This window comes from Rhipicephalus sanguineus, chromosome 2 (assembly GCF_013339695.2).
Source record: "Rhipicephalus sanguineus isolate Rsan-2018 chromosome 2, BIME_Rsan_1.4, whole genome shotgun sequence".
NCBI classification, from domain to species: Eukaryota; Metazoa; Arthropoda; class Arachnida; order Ixodida; family Ixodidae; genus Rhipicephalus; species Rhipicephalus sanguineus.
Genome location: NC_051177.1, coordinates 2,444,058 through 2,456,340, shown reverse-complemented (window position 1 = coordinate 2,456,340; position 12,283 = coordinate 2,444,058). Strand labels below are relative to the sequence as shown.

The 12,283-nt window shown below is 50.7% G+C and overlaps 1 protein-coding gene across 1 annotated transcript in view; it reads right to left on the bottom strand.

Moving 5' to 3' along the window:
* Positions 1 to 12,283, bottom strand: part of LOC119381022 (palmitoyltransferase ZDHHC17-like) — a gene marked incomplete in the record, with an annotated part of 471,788 nt that overhangs the window by 58,278 nt on the left and 401,227 nt on the right.

The window sequence follows — 12,283 nt, the reverse complement described above, 5'->3', positions numbered from 1 at the left end:
TGAACTGAAGAAGCTGCTGTGCTCAAACCTCTGCATGGCTCACTACAACACTACGTACAGGACCACGGTCTTGGCCAACACGCCAGCTCCTAGGGTCTAGGGGCAGTACTTTTTCAGGAGCAGCCGTCCGGTGAGCGTCGGGCCGTTGCTTTTGCATCATGCTCCCTCACACCCACAGAACGCCGGTACAGCCAGACAGAAAAAAAAGAACTTTCGCGGCCAGCTGGGCAGTGCAAAGGTTCGAGAAATACATCCATGGACCTCAGCTCTTTGTTGAGACGGACCATCAACCTCTGGTGGCGCTCTTGGGTTCTATGGATGTTGACCTACCGCCACCACGGATCCATAGGTTTCGCTTGGTGATGCATTTTAAGCGCCAAGTACTCTACGTACTGGGGAAGCTGTTAGCAACTGCTGATACGCTTTCGCGGGCACTGCTGGATTCCCCTCCATCCAACTGGGTGAATCAAGTACAGCTCTTTGCCCAAGAGGTCGTTCGCTCCTTCCCAGACATCGTCTCGTCGCAGCGCGAGAATCTGCGCCAGGCCAATGTCAACGACGGCAAGTGCAGTCTGCTGCTCCAGTACTGTGCAAACGGCTGGCCCCGGCAGACCCACCTGCCTCTCCATGTGAACCGGTACTGGTAGTACCAAGGGGACCTTGGCGTCTGTGAGGGACTGCTTCTTAAGGGGTCGCGCATTAATGTGCCGTCAGCCCTTCAGCACTGCACGCTCATGCTCCTCCATGACGGGCACCAAGGCATCAATTGGTGCAAAGTTTTAAATCGGTGGTTGTAGTGTACAGCAGTACCACTAGATGGCTGTATGATTTATGTAGTGTACAAGAGTACTGACAGATGGCAGCATGGCATGTACTGGATTCAATAATAAGGGCTGCCAATAAACCTGACGTCACATGACCGCACGGAGACTCGGCTGTCGTGTCACTTACTCGCCCGATGCGCTCGACATGGTGTCAGAAGTGGGCGGGATTCATCTCCGCTGATCCCGTGCTTGCATCCCCGTGACACGGCCCCGCCGCCGTCGCCGCTGCTCTGCCATGACGACTACCGGTGTTGAGGGCTCACCGGTTTCACCAACCACTTCGTGCACCCTCCGAACGAGCTGTACGAGTCAGCGCGGTTCCACCGCCGTACACAGCAACCAGGTGAAACGGCCGACGCATTTTTTACGGCGCTCCGGACAATGGTTAAGTCCTGCAACTATCCGTCGGCCGACGTCGAAGGGCGGCTCGTCCGAGACCATTTTCTCGTGGGCTTGCTCGACCGCGAATTCTCGGACAAGCTTTGTTGGAACCCGAAAATGACGCTACATGAAGCGCTGACGTACGTTCGTCAGCACGAAGACGCAGGTAACGAGCGCGGAGCTCGTGACTCGGCAGAGGCATCTTCGTTCGCCGTCGACGCCGCTCGCCTTCGCAAGGGAAAGCAAGCGCCAGCTGATAAGACAACGCAACAGCTGTGCCCATTCTGCGGACGAGCGTCACACCCTCGCGCCGGCTGTCCCGCTCGCAGTGCGTCGTGCAACTTTTGTCGCAAGAGTGGCCATTTCGAAAACGTGTGCCGCAAAAAGAAGCGCGTAAATGGGAAGCACACACGGAAGCGTTTGGCCAGCTCCATCGAGTTGCATGCAGTTGCGGGAGAGCGCCCGAACGCGAAGTTCGTCGAGGTACTCGTCGATGGCCGCCCACTTTCCTTCAAGGTGGACTCCGGCGCCGAAGTTTCAGTTGTACCCAGTACGTTTTCCGGCGTTCCGTCGAAGCTTCAAGACCCCAAGAGAGAGCTGAAAGGCCCAGGCAACAACATCCTGCCGGTCATAGGCACAGGGTGTCTACCGAGTTGACATTTCTAAATTCCCTGAGTTTTCCAGGTCTTCCCTGAGTGTTTTTGATAAAATTCCCTGAGTGAAAAAGAACTTTGTTTTATGTCAAGATGAGTAAGACCATATCGCTCGGTGATGTCACACTCTAATACGCACGTTAGAAAATGAAAACGACTTAATCCCATTCAAATAGTACATAGAACAGATAAACCTCAATATAGCGAAGTTGGTAAAAGCGGCAACTCACTTCGTTATATCGAAACTTCGTTAAACTGAAATTCGACCTTTCATGCAAGGCATAGTTACTGAAGGATTAATCTTAAACTGAAAATGCCACAAGAATGCTCGACTAATATGGCAACATGAAAAACTTCTTTTTATTTTTTGCGTGAAAAAAAAAATTGTTGAGCCTGAGATGCAGCAATCACAGTTGGATGCCTTGCCAGAGTGTCACATGTAAAGACGAAACAAATGCGGGTTTATTGCACTGTGGAAATGCGCTTGTTCTGCTGCTGCGGGTTGTTGTCAAATCCTCGCGCGTTGCCCAGAGCGATGCAACGCCTTTGCTATCATGTTGCCCAAACGAACCATTTGCTCTCCACGAACGCACAACATCGAAAACCATCCCACGTTAGAAAAAAAAAGAGTCAAAGTTTCACCGCGAGAGCAAAATAGTAAATCCGATAGCAACAAAGAGGAATTTTATATGAATATAGGCTAGCAGCTCGCTCCTTCAAGAAACGCAGCCGCTGCACTAAGAGAAGTGCCCTATCTATGGCTCAGGAGCGGATTCAGGTACATAATGGGGGGGGGGGGGGTACAAAGGCTGAAGGCACTGCTCAGCAGTGCATTTTGGTGGGTCACGCATATTTACAACAGCCCAGAGGGGATTATGGCGGTGCCTAAGAAGCCTTTGTTGTAAATGTGCATAGGGAAGCAGGAAAGGGTAAAGCGATGAGAGAGGTAGAGAGCAGGGACAAGATTCTCTTTACCCCTTTTGGGCAGTGGCAGGCAAAGCAACCTGACAAAGGAGGCAAAGTCGACAGGCAGCCTGACAAAGGAGGTGGCTGGCTTGGGGGGGGGGGGGCGATCGCAGCTACCGCCCCCCCCCCTGGGATCTGCCACTGCTATTGCTACAACGGAAGTTATAAAATTAGAGCACAACACCTACAAAGGTATGAGCTGACTGCTGATCCCCACTAAAGATACCGCGGCGCACGCGACCACGCCCGCTGGTACTAAGTACGCACTTCCTGTCGGACTCACGCATACCCTCCCCCTCCCCCCCCCCCCACTTTCCCAACGCGCCGCCGGCTCCTATCTTCGTGTGCCCATCGCGCGAATGAGACGGTCGACTCGTTTCATCGCTCCGTTCGTCGGCAGTGCTCGCGCACTTTCACTCGCACATGGAGCATACGACGCGCGGGGTGATGTAATCGCGATTTGGACTTGATAAGGAAGATCATGGCGAAGGCGAAAAATTCGCGTCGGAGTGTCTATATAATTGCTATCGCAAAAGAAAAAAGCAATATAGCTGCGGGCTAAGATCGCATGAAAGCACGGCAACAGCCTGAATTACGGCACATCCGATTATGGTGGAAACGTTACTGTTTTCCGACATCGCGCGCCGAATCGAGCAAGTGGGACACGTGCCGGTGTCGCGAATTTCGGTCACCGCTATGCCTTGGCTCTGAAAAGTTTTGTAATTCGGCTTTCTAGCAAACATCCACGTGGTGTGGCTGGTAATTGCGAGCTGCAGCCCCCAAAAATATCAGTCGACTCAGACTGCCTAAAACTTGTTTCAGCAGTGCCCTCATCGGGAAAAAAAAGAAAGAAAAAAAGCTTTCACTTGCTGTGAATGGGCCCGTTAGTTACGCTAGCTCTCGCCTGGAAATTTATTCTGTGCTTCACGGAGTCCTAAATAGCACCTTTGAAGCTCGGGATCAGAGCGAGTGAGCTCTCGGATATAGGCCACTAAGCGTCGTCTTTTTTCTCGCCGATCCGGATGACTTGCCAGATACGAGCCTTGTCGAAGACATCCGCTTCCTGCACGATCGCGATCGCTTGCAAGATAACTCAAACTCGTTACATCTACTCCTACCGCTTCTACAACTAATCATGCTTGTTACTTAACACGCGGCGATAACAAAAACACCATATCGGACGATAACGCACAGCACGCGCGAGAAAGATTACAAAACTACACGGCAGGGTTCTGTTTGGTGTCACAGAAGTCAGGCAACTTAGGGCACACCACGGACGCTGGCAAAATACTGAGAAGCGCGAAGCGGCTCGTGGGTTACGTGCGCCCCAGTGACACGGGCACGGACGCACGCCTGCCCCTTCGGGGCAGGCGCGCGGGCTAAACAGCGCGTGGCCGCGATAGCGGCCAGTAGCGCGTGACCGAGACCCTGCCAACCGGCCATTGGTGTATCCAGACGACGGACCGTCCCGCGGGCGGCTGAGTCACGTGACAGTAGGAACGCGAGTGGCCCGTCCGCTTGCGCGATACACACGTGCAGTCCGAAACGGGAGGAATAAAGCCCGGGCCGAGTCCTGTTCCAACCGCAGACGATGCAGCGCGCGCGTTTTGAAAGAGAAACCGCAAGTTCGAAGAGCCGCCGGCTCACTCGGCTACCGAAAAAAGAAGGAAAAAAAACCTGTCTTGTTGACACCCCACCCCTCCGAGCACGCGGCCCGCAGGCGAGGAGGGGGACGGACGGTTCGTGAAAATGTTTTCGGCATTGTTGGCCCTCCCGATCCGCGGCCCAGCTACGGACTCCCCCAACCGGAAGTAGAGGGTCACGTGACGGCGAGGCCGCGGGCCAAAAGAGCGGTTTGGCCCGTCGTCTGGACCCAGGCAGCACGCCGCCATTGGACCGATCTCGGCCCAACGTCGGCAAATGACGGCAGCAATATTGGCCCCACGTCGGCAAATCACGCTCGCGCTACTTTCACCCGCATCGGCCCGACGTCGGCTAGCCGCCTTTGGGCCGATGCGGGCTTGCCGGCTTCGGGCCGACGTGGGCTAGCCAGCGTCGGTCCGAGACGGGCCTGCCGTTATTCAGCCGATGATGGCAAGCCGTCATTGGGCCTATGTATGCTAGCCGATGCTGGCGCGGTGTCGGCCCCGCCGACGTCGGGTAGCCGCCGGCGTGACCGTTTACACCCGTTATTATGTTTTAGCAGTGGTGGCTTACCGTGCGTTAAGTACGGTAGTACTATGGTAGTACTGTACCGTCGTGGTCGGCACGTAGCTAGGTTATATGGAGACACCGGCGGTAGTTGCTCGATGCGTAAAGTAACCTGATCAGGCAGGCTGATACATGTGTTATAAAGTAAAATGGCTGCGTGCCGACCACGGCAGTTCGGTATTACTGTGGTTACTGTACTGTAAGTCAGCAGCGCTAAAATAGACTATTCGCGGCCCAACGACATTCATCGACTGCCATTGGTGCCATATTCGAAAAATGCTTCCTAATTAGAACGACTGCTCCACTGATGTCTTAGTGTGCGATTAAGACCCACAATTCTGTCGAACCATGCAAGGCCGAGAACGAAAGTCAATATTGTCTCAAACAAAACAAAATTGATGAAAGGCCTGCTGCACCAACTACGCATGCGTCTGAGAAATTAAGGAGCAACACATTTGCAAGGTGATAAACACAAATTTATTCACAGATATGAACACACGCCAGCAGTTCCGGAATAATTATGCCATAAAGGAATATCTAAACATCTATAGATACCGTAGCCAACATCTAAAACAACCCCACAGCCACCGTATTCCTCAAAAAAAGCAGGACAATCCTAATCGAGAATGGGATCAGGCGCAAAATCATAGGCGTGTGCAGGAATCCCCTTCAGAGGGGGTGGGGGGGGGCGAAGGTTCATCGCGGCGCCCCCCACCCTCCCTATTAAGTCAATGTGTTTGGCAGACCTTGCGCCCACCTCTTCTTAAGTGACTACGGGGGCCGGCCGCCCCCCTGCCCCACTGTGCGCACGCCTATGCGAAGAGTTACAATCACTTCAACGTTATGCGCGGCACATTCACTATAAATATTGAAAGAACTAGAACGGGCAAAAATAGGAATAAGTATTAACGAAGAACATCTTAGCTACTTGCGTTTTGCGGACGATATCGCGCTTTTCAGTAACGACGGTGCCGAATCACGAAAAAAATTCTGGAGGTGTAAACGAAGGCAGCATTTAAGTAGAATTAAAGACGGACCCAAAGAAAAGAAAGACAATGTTAGGCGGCTTGCCGAAAAAGCGAGATTAAGAGTGGCAACTAGACTAGAAGATTGTGTATACGCGTGAGCTAATTACGAGCAGAGGAGCACCCTCCCCCCACGTTTATTAAGTTCACCAAGGAACGGTAGGCATTCGCAACACATGACTGGCAATTGAATTAGCGTTATCCTTTAAGCGGGAATTGCAATTTTTTCAGTGATATCTTAAGGGCCAAAAAGATGGATAAACTGCTGCACGCGACGCGAGAAACATTGCGAGCGGTACCACAAGATCCCATGAACTCTACATCTAAACAAGATAGACACGCACGCATTCCTAATCTAAAGGTAAGATTGTAACAGAAGGGAATCGTGCATAAAAACCACTCACGTGTGCCCGTTGGATCGCTAAAAACACGAGCGAATAAAAAATGCAAGCGCACCATATACACAAAACACGATGGTCAATAGAGAATACGCGATAAGAAGAGAACAAAAATCTGATGACACGTAACAGCACTGAACACGCGGCCTTATATGAGGTGAGCGAGTTCAAAATGGAAGCAGGGGGCCACTGGTTTCTCGCTGCGGTGATCTCTGCCGGAAACAATGCCGGAATCCTGCCGCGTATCCGTCTCGTGCACGATTTTGACTTTCCACCACACATGTCCACACACCGCACTTCTTGAAGAATTCTGCTGGTCGGAGTGAAAAAAACCTGCTGCCGCAGCTACGATTGTCCCTCCGTCTGGACGGCCACCCTACCCTGCCTGGTCAAGCGAGTTTCGCGACAATGACGCTGAACGAGGGGAAGGGAGGGAGGGTGGGGGGGGGGGGAGTAGAGGTTGAAGAAGACGAAAAAAAAAGTCGAATTCTCCCTTCTTGAAAGCATGGCTCAGCCTACCACAATGGTGTGCGATTCCCCCAGCATGTCTATGGGCATGCCGTTTGAGAAAGGCGTTCGTGGAATTTTCAATGCATCACTTGTTGCCACATGTCGCTGCATGAAAACTTTGCGTACACCACGTTGGAGCCGCATTTTTCATCGTATTTCACGTGCCATAATAATAATTTTATGCGACTGTTTCTGAAAGCACGTGGGAAGCAATCGTTGAGCGAGATTTTTACTTGAAAAAGATATGTATGTCGCAAAATGGACGGCAACGAAGTGCAAATGCGAACTGACAACGACGTGGCAAACACGTGTTTGTCAGTTCGTTAAAGATGGTCAGCGGGCTAGTTGATTTGTAAACATTCAAACGACAAAACGCGTCTTCACTTCGCCCGGTCTTTTTTGCACCATACCTATTTTTCTCAAGTAATGAACCAACTAGCTCAGCAACACGCCTTGCTGAGCTTTTACTATTTTCATAAAGTAAAATTATGTGACATCACTGAAGCAAATGCGCTTGTTACGCTTGACCCAAACACGCGCGTGAGTAAATATGTGTAAACACAGAGATCGGAAACTGTCCATGTAGTATATGAGCGCTCGCGCCACACATTCAGCGGCTGAAAGGATATAGCGCTATAAATATGATGACAGGCTCGATTTATACACAGAATTAGTATTCACATAAAACTTCTTCCGCTAAAAGCATTCGTGCGGGAATGTTTGGGTGAATTTTGATGCTGGATACATTAGCGAAGTCGGCCGACCAGTGGCAAAAACATTTACGAAACAGAAGTACTTCGAATTTGGCCCATGAAGTTAATGGTATGTGTTATAACGTTTCAACATTTTTGATAGCGTTGAACAACTGGTCAACGAAGTGGCCATCTAATTTCAGTCAGTTATTCTTCTAAAGACCACCTTTTTTTGGTAGAAAAGTGACTGTGCTAGTGATAGTTGTTAGTCATTGTCATAGCAGAAACTAATAAGAGAATGCGAGCTATTCAGTAGGCGATACTTCGCGCCCCTAGTCGTACGTGCGGCATTAGCACGGTACAATATTTGAACTTTGTTATTTGTGCTAGTACAGCAATGTATGTAGCGGTATTCTACAGCTTAAGCTACAAATATTCAAGCGCCTAATGCTCTATTGAATTACGATTGTATGCTAGGCGGGCGAGCTGCCGGGCTTCTTCGGCGGGCTAAAGGTAGAGCGGAACGTCCAGGTTATTCTCGTCACTGACGGCCGGCAACACGGCGTCCAGCGTCGTTGAGGGGCTTCCGTGAACTAGTTTGAACGGCGTCATATGTGCGCCGTTTCTTACACTGCCGTGTTAACTTCAGGTTATGTGCGGAAGATATTATGGCGTCCCATGTCATGTGTTCGACGTACAGTACATTGCCAGCATGTCGGCGAGGGTTTCATTTACCCTATCGGTGAGGCCATTCGCCTGCGGGTGATGTCCGTCGGTGACTTGTGTGGCTCTATTGCAAGATGGTTTGCGTTAGCTCTGCCGTAAAAGCCGTACTTCTGTCGGTGACGAGGACTTTTGGAGCGCCGCGACGCAGGAGGACGTTCTCAACAGGGCATGTATAACTGTCTGAAGGGAGACAAGAAAGTTCCAACATCGTCGATAAGCCATTGGCTCCGCCGATGTCAGCTGAAGCACGGCAGAATGACGGCATGCTCGGCCCAATGTTGCCGGGGAAAACCATCGGCTCGGCCGATGTCGGCGAAAGTACGGCAAAATGGCGGCTAACTCGGCCTAATGTTGCCGGTGAAGGCCATCGGCTAAGCCGATATCGGCGGTAGAACAGCAAAACGCCGGCAAACTCGGCCCAATGTTGCCGATGAAAGAAGTCGGCTAAGCCGATATCGGCGGGAAGACGGCAGAAGGCCGGATAACTCGGCCCAATGTTGCCGGTGAAAGACCAACATCGGCTGAAAGGCGGCAAAGTCGGCCCTATTTTGCCGGCAAAAGTCAACGGCTCCGCCGATATCGGCGCCAGGCTGGCAACGCTGGCCCGAGGTGGGGCCGCGCACAGCCGCCGTAAAACCAATATCGGCCCGACGTTGTGTGCTGCCTGGGGATGCACACGAAATGGCCGCACTCGCGAAGCGAGGGCGAAGCCACGATTAGGTTTCCGCGCCCGAAGGGCGCAGAGGGCCTTCACCAAGGAGGTTGAAAAAAAACTTCTGGAGTGGAGGCGGCGAGCCGCCGCTGAAGCCGACGACCGCCATATTGCTCCGGGCAGAAAACGTGTCGGTCGTCGCTTGAGCCAGCGCGGAAGTTCCACAGATGGCGAATTTCTCCGCTCCTTTGGTGACAAGCGAGTGTTGTGGATGTCTCACTTGTTGGACTGCGATCTACTCGACAACCACATTTACAATTTGTCGAAGATTATCAAGCTGTATATAAAAAACGCCGGGCCTGCGCGCAGCACAGTCACAGCGAAAGCTGGAAGAGCGGCCTTTCTAGAGCCCGTTCTAAACTCTCTTGGGGAAACTAATACCACGGCCGCTGGATGCGCTTTTTCATCCAGCGGCCGTGCTAATACAAGTACACTTTCAAGGTACCCACTACGTCGCAAATCATAATTTTTGTGAAGTACGGAAGCAATCACTATGCCATTATTCGTCTTTCTGCGAATAAGCGAGGTGCCGCTACACATCTGTAAGGCATTATGTGAACTTTTTTAATGCTGCCTGTGGTTCCTGGATGAAGAATTATGGCTGAGCCTTTTGTAATGGATTTGAAGCAATTAACGATCCGGTCACTCGTTGCGCAATTAGCATTATGTGACGCCTGGTCGTTATTTTACTCTTCTGACACGCTATATTACACTTTTAACGCTATTCCTTGCCCGACATGACGCCTGTAAGGATGTTTTTGCAAAGGTGGTAGAATACTCGACTGCCATGGAGAGGACCCGGGTTTAAATCGCATATGAGCCTGTTTATTTTTATTTATTTCATTTTTCTTATTTCGCACGATAGTAGTTACGGACACCGGCGGCGGCAGCGGACAACCATCCCACAGCTGTTGTGATTTGATAAAAGCTTTCGCTGTAAAATCAGGCTTCACCACATTTCAAAAGAAATCAACCGGAAGAAAATTCGGCAGATCCCACGCGTTGTGGGAATCTGTTTCATGCGAAGCAGTCAGCGAGTACTGCTATGCTGTATTTTATGGCTTTGAGCCAAGCGTTACGAGGTGGATCGACGTGTTCTTGTAAGTGCAGTAGCTGTGTGCATATCGTGGGCTCACCAGGCACGTCAACACTGGCGTTTAAACGGTAACTTTGAGGTGCAACGTAACGTCAGCCCTCACGTTAGAACACACACGTCAATATTATCGAAACTAAGTGCACATTATGGTGCAACCATGTGGATATCATACGTAACTTTCGTTAATGTATTCCTCTGGGTCGATCAATGCTTCAATATAGCGTGCTGAAACATAGGAATATAAATGTAATGTTTATTACACTACTATAAAAGCGGAGCCAACACCGGAACCGCAGACGTTAATCTGATATGACGCCTGTATCGTAGGAGTACATACGTATTGTGCATTGCTTTCTTGCAAAATTAGATAGCCAGCAACACAACCACACTTGACGTTGCACAGACATTACGCCTGCATAGGCTGTTTTTCCGAACCAGTCTATATACCCGACGTACCTTTGTGGTGGAATACTTGATTGCCACGCAGAATGCTTGGGTTAGATTCCTGCTGTGATCTTAATATTTATTCTTTCCATTCGTCGGGTCAACGCTGCCGATGTCGGTTTTTCTTAACGCTCTCGCATTTAAAGTACCAATGTCTGTTCTCGCGGTTCCTGGGTAGATATAAACTGTCAATCACATGTGGCGCATACCCGTACACATAGGCGGAGAGTACGGGGGGGCTGGGGGGCTTAGGCCCCCCCCGGACTGCCTCATGGGGGGGCAGAGCCCCCCCTGGTGCCGGCCCAGGGTATTTTTTAAGAGCTTGGCTTAGGTCCCCGGGTCATCCTGTCTGGCAGCTATTTCACAGGAGGCTGTTTATGCCCACGTCTTTTTCATTTCAGCCATTTAAAGTTCGGCACATGGGCCAGTGACAAGTCAAACATTCAATGGAAAAATGCCCCTCAAACGGATTTTTACGTGCAGAATATGTTGTGCTGATGAACAACTGAAGCGACAACTTAAGCTATGACAAATTTAAAAATTCACCGGCGATTACGATACTGTCTCATTCGCTGAGCGCAGCCTCGTGTTCGGGCAACGCCAGCTGTGTTTGAAGTTTTGACTATCCGCAGTTGTAGCAATGTAACATTCGTTACATATTGCCACAGAAACTGCCAGCGCTCGAGTGCTACGCATACTATAGACCCTTTCGCTGTTTACAAACACAGCTGCTGGATGGCTTCCGGTTTTGTGCGCCGGCGTAGCCAAGTAGCATTGGCGGGGAACAAAAGCCTTAGCGAGTAGCCCGCACATTTTCAACACTTTTCTCCCTGTGTCTGGCCAAATATAATAAATAAATATTCTTCTAAGCTACACACCCAACATTATAGGAGTTAGTCCTTAACTTTAAGGGCCTTACTTTTACCTGAAAGCGCAAAAATAGTCTTTCCTTACTCTGGCCCATCTTAAAAGACACGCTTTCTGCTTCGGCCTTAGAGAGTGATAATTAAAGTGACCGGTAGTTTCTTGGGGTGCAACACGTGCGGCTGTTATCTCAATCTTGAAACCGACCGAAAAGGCGAATATACTCTGTGCATTGAAGCTGTCGCGAACCAAGTGAAACGCCCACAGCCCCCGTTACGACAAGCGAAGCCAGCCGCAGTGCACGTGCCAGCCCTGCATGCGCACGAGCGACAGAGGAAGAAAGCGAGGTTAGAGGCCAGTATCCCTCGACAGACTCCGCGTTCGCTCTCTTCCGTCCTCGTTCGCGCTATCGGTTACGCCGCCGACGCCAACGGCGATGCCGCTCAACGCAGGAACGGACGCCTAAGAGCTGCGCTCTAATTGTCTTGAACCCCGTAGTGAATGGTTTTGAGAACACAAAAATGATACTGAGAATACAAAGCAATCCCGACACAGTCAATCAGTGAACGCTTTCGCGCAAACTTACTCGCCAATAAAAAAACGGGTACATATTAGTACCCTTCGACATGCCCGCTTATAAAAGTGCCGAGAAAAGATTGCACGCAGTTTTGATTTATCAGTAAAGGGTTTTAATAAAGGTTCGGCCCCAAATGAGCAACTCCATTACTCGTCCAGATTCATAACCGCAGCTTCGCACAAGGTGTAGTGGTAGCAAATGGTA